At 40.8% G+C, this 7,854-nt stretch overlaps 1 pseudogene; it reads left to right on the top strand.

The window, feature by feature from the left end:
- The first annotated feature begins 5,783 nt into the window (after positions 1-5,783).
- LOC138169651 (small ubiquitin-related modifier 2 pseudogene) lies at positions 5,784-6,275 on the top strand (annotated as a pseudogene).
- Positions 6,276-7,854: the final 1,579 nt, after the last annotated feature.

Here is a 7,854-nt window from a genome sequence, read left to right as displayed (position 1 = left end):
GATATATCCATTCTATATTGTTTAGTATACAATACTTCTTCATTTCATTGCCTTTGAAATGTGACCCATTGTCACTTTGAATCTGCATTGGGGTTCCATAATATAGACTTATGAGATCTAGGGTTTTACAAGTGTTTTTCTGGGTTGCATTCTTATAAGGACAAGCTACTAGTACACCTGAATATGTATCAACACAAGTACATATAAATCTGCATCCTTTATCCAGTGGTAGTGGACCAATATAATCTATTTGCCAGATTTGGGCTGGGACTTTTCCTCTTGCTATCTCTCCAGTTACTACCCGAGGAACAGTTCGCTCCTTTTCCAATTGACATATATGACATTCTTCTGCTATCTGTTTTAACAGTGAATGAGAGATACTAATACCTCGATCTTGTGCCCACCGGTGTGTGGCCTGGACCCCCAAATGGCCTGCTGTTTGGTGGACCCATTTTGCTAATTCCGGATCATCACTTGTTGTCAAAGTAGGGACAATATGTTCAGTACCAATCTTTGCCAGTCGATCAGCATGAGCATTGTACTCACGTTCTGGTGTGGTGGGGGCCACGTGAGCATCTACATGAAAAACTGACAAGTCAGTGACCAAAGACATGTTCCAGATATCTTCCCATAATTCTTTGCCCCAGACTTGTTTACCATGAATTTCCCAATTTTCATTTTTCCACATGGGCATCCATGTAGCTAACCCATTAGCTACCGCCTATGAATCAGTGAATATATGACACTGTCCTCTTTGTTCTATTTTGATGGCTTGATATACTGCCATAAGTTCAGCATATTGGCTACTTGCACCTATCCCAGTACTTTCCAAAGTCCTTCTAGTACATGGGTTATAGGCCACTGCTTTCCGATGTCTTTTTTGCCCCAAATATTTTGCTGTCCCATCAGTAAACCATGCATGTCTCTTTTGTTCCTCAGTTAATACATCATATCCCTCATTCCATTTTACAGTGGACTGTACCAACTGTTGCTTTGGCTCAGGGGGTGTGTCACTCCTCTCAATTTCTATGTTTGCTATAGATTCATGCAGAGCAGAGACTCCGTTTTTGCCTGTTTTCGCTCTATTTTGAATATACCACTTCCATTTGATTATACTAGCCTCTTGGGCATGTCCAATTCTGTGAGAAGCTGGGGTACTCATCACCCAGGTCATAATTGGGATTCCAGGTCTTAATATCACTTCATGGCCCACAGTCAGTTGTTCAGTCTCCACCAAAGCCCAATATGCAGCTAACAACTGCTTTTCAAAAGGTGTATACTGGACTCCAGATGAAGGGAGTTTCCTACACCAAAATCCCAAAGGTACATTTCGGCTTTGTTGTTTTTGCCATAAGCTCCAGTTTGCATAATCATCTTGTACAGTCACTTGCAATTCCACTGGACCATTTTGCATGGGCCACAAATCTAGGGCCAATTGTATGGCAGCCTTGGCTTCTTCAAAAGCTTTACTCTGCTCAAGTCCCCAATCGAATTCATATTTCTTCCGTGTGACTCTATATAAAGGTTTTAAAATCTGTCCCAAATGTGGAATGTGGTGCCTCCAGTATCCAAACAATCCTATGAACTTTTGGGCCTCCTTCTTATTGGTAGGGGTAGGAAAATCCTGAATCTTTTGTCGGGCTTGAGGAAGAATCTCCCTTAGCCCCTTGTTCCATTGTATACCCAAAAACTTCACATTCTGAGCTGGTCCTTGAACCTTTGCAGGGTTAATTTCCCACCCTTTACTTTTCATATGCTCAATTAGAAGGGTCAAACTCCTTTCCACTACTTTCGCATCTTTTCCCTGTATCATGATATCATCAATGTAGTGGGTAAGCTGTACACCAGGTAGCTTTAATTCATCCAACTGTTCAGCCACAATCCTGTGACAAATAGTGGGGCTATGTATGTACCCTTGTGGCAAGCGAGTGAAAGTATATTGTCTACCCTGCCAAGTGAAAGCGAAGTGGTCCCATTGTTTAGAGTCTATTGGGATGGTGAAGAAGGCATTTGCCAAGTCAATAACTGCATACCAAGTCCCATATTATTTCTGGATCCTTTCTATTAAGGTGATGGTATCTGGAACAGCAGCATACAAAGAAGGAGTCACCTTATTCAACTGTCTATAATCCACAGTCATTCTCCATGTCCCATCTGATTTTCTTACTGGCCAGACAGGATTATTCCATCTTGTGGTTGTAGGGACTAACACTCCTGCTTCAACATATTCCTTTATAATAGTGGTAATTTCATCTTGCCCACCTGGCACATGATACTGTTTTAAAGTAATTACTTCAGAAGGTTCAGGTAAAGTGATTGGGTCCATTTTTAGTTTTCTCACTAAAACTGTATTAATTCCTATCTTCCTCACAGCAAATTGGTATCTTCCTTCAGGTAAATTCAGAGTCATGCCTCTCAATACATCTATTCCAATGATGTATTCAGGAATGGGTACAACAACCACAGTATATTCCTTCTTAGGTAACTGCCCAATTTTCATTGTTATTTTAACCTGTCTGGCTGATATTTCAGTGTCTCCTAGACCTGTGATGGTAATAGGAGTTCTATGTTTAAACTTATCAGGGTTTCCATAGATAAGTGTGGCCTCAGCCCCAGTATCAATCAGTGCCCTAGTCACAGTAGTTGATCCATTCTTCCAATATATTGTTAAACCAATATGGGGTCTGCAATCTCTTCTGCATATTTCTTTTATCTGGGCTGTGGCTTGGCCTATCTCCTATTCCCCCTGAAGGTGGGGCAAACTTGGATACAAAGATTCAGATTCAGAAATACCTGCGGGGGTGGTTCCTGCTTCCCTGTTCATTCTAATGCTAAGTACCTCTTCTTGGTACAGCTTATGCAGCTCTTCAGTTGGAATACCATCTATTCTTCTAAAGTCCACCCCAGCTCTTAATAGAGCAGTGAACAGTTCCCTTCTTGTGGGTCTATTTTGTCTCTGAATCCTCTGGCTGTTTACTCTTCTCTCTCCAGGCAATTTGTCTTTTTCCCATTCCCCTAAATCGCTTAATTGTGAAATCTTATCCAGCACCTCTGAAAGAGGGTGCCCTATTTCTCCAGTTAAAAGAGTCAGAATTAGGTGCTTATATGCAGGAGGAGCCGTCTTCACTATGATATTTCTATGAGGAACTCCTAGGGGGGTATCATAATATGCATTTGCATCTCCAATCAGGATAGCAGTTTTCATTACCTCCTCCTTTAGTTTTCTCATACAGTCTCTAAGTGAGTACCAGGGTCTGTCTCCCCTAGGCCACATAGATTCAGTTGGATATTGCTTTTTGCAACCTTCTGCAGCTAAAGCTAGAAGCTTCGTTTTGTTATTTCCTCCTTGCATATGGTTATCCCTAAAAGCCTGGTGTACAAAAGGATTCTGACTGATACTTATGAATTTTAAACAGTCCTCATTGTCCAGTGTTATTCTTCCTGCGCCTTCATCAGTGATTCTTACTATCCAAGACACTAAAGACTCCCCCATTCTTTGGGTAAATCTACTCAATATATCAGTGATCTCCTGTTGAGTGAAATCCTCAATTATCTCCCTGGACTCTGTTTTGCCTCGGTGGTTCTCCTGCCTTCTTCTTCGTATGGGGAGAGCTTCTACATTAGGAGACTCCTCATCTAACCTTGTTCCATTCTCCTCACACACATTCTCCTGGAAGCTGTCAGGGCAACTCTGCCCAGCCTGTACAAAAGCTGCATGCACATTCCTTCTGCTAGTTTTTTGCTTCCTTTTAGCTACATGAACAGTAGCTTGCTCCTGGACCACATGGGTCCCTCCAGTTTGCTCTTCTGAGTACTGTGACACAGAAGAATCCTCAGGCAAACCAGCTGACTCCCTAGCCATCCTAGCTCTTTCCTTCAGCAGCTTATCCCTACTTTTACACATAAGGCGATAACTTGTTAGCAGCACCCAGCCTCTCCTGCACACTCCTGCCAGTTCTTTGCCTGGTTCTATGGGTATTGCTTTCAAACATCTTTCCAAATCTCCAGGTTCTCCCTCTTTTAGCCTTGGTTCCCAGTTTTCACAGGGCCCTGTGCTTTTAGCCCATTCTCTGGCTAGAGAGGAATAAGGCAAATCCTCCCAACCTGGAATAGCCATTTCTCCCTCTAAAGCCCCACTGCTTCCAAATAGAGGCCTGACATTTTGTGATCCCATCCTCGTCGCCAAATGTATCAGCAATGCCATATTCACAATGCCTATAGAGATTATAAATATGCTGATATAATTATCCATCACAAAATACATCAGGTTTGCCATTTGGGGAAATAAACTAGAAAATCTATTAAGATACCAAAAGACTGAGTCCCAAAACCAGAAAGTGAAAGCCATCAGAGTAGTTATGATATTGGCACAGGTAGATAAAGTAGAAAGCACCCACATTTTCAAGCCTTTAAAACAGAACAGGCTACCTCAGGCAAAGGTCCTCCTCTCCCCACTCACAGCAACCACCCAGCGAGCTCCCAGCAGCTCTGGCCCCCGGCAGTGCTCAGCAGGAGTCCTAACTCAAAAAAAAAAAAAAAAAAGAAGGCAACCGCCGCCAACTGCCAACCGCAGGACCGTTAGCTCGGCTTTTCATTTTCTCTTGCTCTGCTATGTCAGCACGTCCATGGGGCATGGGAGATCTTTAAATCCCATAACCCTTACACCATCTTATAAGCAAGACTCTTTTTAAAAGGCATAATATGAAATGAACCATAATTACTTTTCCCTCTGTTACCAGGAAAATAATTTCCACATCATATTATGTTGCTATGATTTTATCACCAATGTACCATCATGCCAGGACACTAGGAGACAGGCCTTCTTAAACTATGTCTTAAGTAGACCCAGGCATTTTTATATTATGAGCAAAATATTTTTTTAAATCCATTTACATGTGGAGGAATGAGTCTGGATATGATAGAAGTCTTGGGGAGTGGGCATTTTAAAAGAGACAGATCATACATTAAGAATTAGCATTGACTAAATGTAAATGATGCTTGGGGGACAAGTCCCTAGACAGCTGTAAGAAGTGTCTCATCCAAAGCATACTCAACCAGTATGTATCAAAGGTAAGACTTGAGCCCAAATACTCCTAACTTTGGCACAAACTCTCTTTCCCCAAAAGATACAGCAAGATGGCTCAATAGATAGAATGCTAGGCCTGTAGCCTAGGAAGACCTGAGTTCAAATCTGACCTCAGATACTCACTAGCTGTGTGACCGTGGGCAAGTCACTTAAACTCTGTTTGCCTTAATCTACTGAAGAAGAAAACGGCAAACTGCTCCAATATCTTTGCCAAGAAAACCCTATGGACAATATCATCCATTGGAGTTATAAAGAGTTTATGCTACTGAATGACTGGATAACAAACTCTATCCCCAATAACCACACCTATACCGAAAGTGCAAACATAATACTTGGCACCTAGCATATAATTAATAAGTGGTTTTCATTCATTTATATCGTCAGAAGCAATTTAATTAATTTCTATTTCAAACTAGGTTGCTAGACTATCTAAAGCTCCTGTCTCAGTTTTTGACCTGTGAACAAGCCTATAACCCTACCCCCGCTGACTGTTTCTGCCATTGCTTACCTGCCATTACAAATGATTAGCTTGATTTTGACTATTGCCTAGACATTCATTCTTCATTCTTCTATAGCCCTACAACTCTATATTCTCCCTACATACATGTGGATAATCAGGTAGAGAGGCAGCACGACAATAAATAGAGTGTTCTATTTGGAATCAAGAAGACTTGAGCTTAAATTTCATTTCTAAATCTTACTAACTAGCTTCCTCTTCATCCTCCTCCTCCTCTTCCTCTTTCTTCTCCTCCTCTTCCTCACCATCACCATCATCTTCTTCCTCCTCCTCCTTGTCCTCCTTCTCCTTCTGCCACTGCTTTTTCTGCCTCCATTACCTTGGAGCGGACCATCCTGGTGCCTCTTTTGTGAAGTGGCGGCTGAGGAGACCCCCGGACTTGCCATGGCCGGCAGAAAGCCGAAGGAAGGAGTCAAGCCTGAAAACAACGACCACATTAATTTGAAGGTGGCAGGGCAAGATGGTTTTGTGGTGCAATTTAAGATTAAGAGGCACACACCACTTAGTAAACTAATGAAACCCTATTGTGAACGACAGGGTTTGTCAATGAAGCAGATCAGATTCTGATTTGATGGGCAACCAGTTAATGGAACAGAGACACCCGCACAGCTGGAAATGGAGAATGAAGATACAATTGGTGTATTCCAGCAGCAGACAGGAGGCGCTGACTAAAAAGAGAATCTACAAATCTACTCCAGAACTGTGTTCCCAAGGAGAAAAATACATTCACAATTAGAAAACCAAGATTTGGTTCATCCACATCCTGACCACTGCAGTGGAGTTTTCTCTCTTCTTTGATTCCCTTCCCCATTCCTTTATTGTACATAAAGTAACTGATGTATGTGCACAGGCATGTTGCCTACTTTTTTTTAACTAAAGGGCTGATGGTATGTTTTGATCAACATCAAGTGGAGATGGGGAGGGGAAAAAACAAACTGGTTCTGTGAAAATATCCCTTTTCTCCATTAGTGGCATGCTCATTCAATTTGTATCTTTATATTCCAATAAGTTATTTTGCTCTCACTGTTTAACAACAACAAAAAAAAAACACAAAAAAAATCCTTGCATAGCTTGTTTGATTGGATAATTTCAATGTTTTTCTTTTATCATTGTAAAACCAAGGACAATTATATAACTTTTTTTGTAAGTAGCTGTTACATGTAGGGCAATCTCTGTCTCTCAGTAGGGATAAATTACTATAAAGAAATTGATCCTTAGATAGTTTTCCCTTCAAGTCAAACATCTTGTTGTTTAAATAAACTTGTTTAAAATTTTAAAAATGGGGACAGCTAGGTGGTGAATAGCAGTGAATAGAGCACCAGCCCTGGAGTCAGGAGGAGTTGAGTTCAAATCCGACCTCAAACACTTATTACAAAAACAAAAACAAGCCATGTGACCTTGGGCAAGTCACTTAACCCCAACTGCCCTCCAAAAAGCAAATAAAATTAAAATCTTACTAACTATGTGATCATGGGCACATTGTCTTCTCTATTTACTCATCTGTAACTGAGAAAAGATCCAGTACCTAAGTTATCAGGTTGTTGTAATGCTAAAATAAGATGACACCAAAAAATGCTTTGCAAATTTTAAAGTTCTTTATAAATATTAGTTGTTTTATCGATAATATTATATATTCTGATTTTAGGTGATAAAAATAAATGAAAACATCAGTGTGGTAAGGATTCTCCTTTCTAAAAGTCTTTGAACTCACAAGATTTTACCATCTAAGAAAATTTACATTTGTTTTATCTTCTGCCCAGTTTCCTCTAGACCCAATGCATCTATTTTTTTTATGCTTTGGACATATGCCAACACATGAGTTTGAAGAGATGAAACCCTGATGAAAGGATTCAAGCTTGAGAGATGAAGGTCTTGAATAGAACAGTGTCAGTAGGAAAGGAGAGAATGATATGGATATGAGAAATATTCTGAAGGCAAAATTGATACTACTTGATATGATTTGTTGGATTTAGAAGATGAAGAAAATAAAAGAACAGAATTGAAAGTCTGAGGGACTGAGATTGGTGCCATTGACCAGAGATGGGAAAGTGGAAAAGGGAGTCATTGACATTTATATAGCACTTTTAAGTTTACAAAATGCTTTGCATGGGATGGAAGGAAGGAAGAAGGGAGGGAAGGAAGGAAGAAAGGAGGGAAGGAAGGAGGGAAGGAAGGAGGGAAGGGAGGGAGGGAGGAAGGGAGGAAGGAAGGAAGGAAGGAAGGAAGGAAGGAAGGAAGGAAGGAAGGAAGG

Source organism: Petaurus breviceps, unplaced genomic scaffold (assembly GCF_028583685.1).
Source record: "Petaurus breviceps papuanus isolate PSGF00001 unplaced genomic scaffold, PetGlider_PUasm1.0 37, whole genome shotgun sequence".
Classification (NCBI taxonomy): domain Eukaryota; kingdom Metazoa; phylum Chordata; class Mammalia; order Diprotodontia; family Petauridae; genus Petaurus; species Petaurus breviceps.
The sequence above is the reverse complement of the archived record's forward strand: the minus strand, read 5'-3'. Positions and strand labels throughout refer to the sequence as shown.